A 923-nucleotide genomic window follows, 5' to 3' on the forward strand; every position below is an offset into this window, starting at 1 on the left:
ATCTATCGGTTCGTTTCTCTTCATTGTTAGAAGAAAAACAGATGCTGCATTTTCTTTTCCATCCACGTAAAAAAAAGTGAACATCAACTCTTGTTTTTTTATCGTACAAATCTTCATCACATCTTGAATGAAAGAATAAAAAAAACGCTCTAAAAAAAGATCACACTTCAAAGCTAAAAGGGAGGGGAAAAAAAGTCCCCGAAGTTGGCATGTTCACTCACAGTGGAATTTCGGGCGTAAAGGCTTCTCCCTGTGAATGAAGTCTTGTCTCGTAGTTCAATATCCCTGAATGAAGCTCTTGTCCCGAAAGGCCGTTACACCAACCCAGGTAGCATTCGAGTGGGCTGTGGCGCGGAGCTGAGCATAATATTCTTCTGTTTGGAGTAAAATTCTTCCCCTTTTGTAATTCCGGTTTGCGTTGAAGTGCGAATGCGGGATGGTATCCTCTGATATTCCTATGGTGTAAATGGATTGAATAAGGATTTTCGATTTTGTTTTCGGTTTAAGTTTTAAGTTATGGTGTATGGGTATGTTAGGGAGTCTTTGTGTCACGTTACGGTTTTGCGATGAAGTTCTAGTTCTAGTTCCGGTTCATGTTAAGGTGTGCATGAAGGGGGGGGGGATGTTGTGTAGGTGAGATCTTTCCCTCTAGTTCCGGCTTGCGTTGGAGGGGATGAAAAAATGGCACTCTTAGGCTTGATATAGATTACCCTTCCAGTTCCGGTTTGCGCTAAAGGGGATTTAAGGGGAAATCTTTTGTAATTCTGGTGGTTTTTACTCTTTTTTCCCCAGTTTGCTGAAGTGATATCGATCTGCTGGTAATTTTTTTCCCTGCAGTTCTCATGTGCGTTGAAGTGTGGATGAGAGGATGATACTCTTGGTTTGCGAGGATTTCCTATCGACGGTTTGTGTGTGTAGTTTGG

Source organism: Penaeus monodon, chromosome 22 (assembly GCF_015228065.2).
Source record: "Penaeus monodon isolate SGIC_2016 chromosome 22, NSTDA_Pmon_1, whole genome shotgun sequence".
In the NCBI taxonomy this organism is placed as follows: Eukaryota; Metazoa; Arthropoda; class Malacostraca; order Decapoda; family Penaeidae; genus Penaeus; species Penaeus monodon.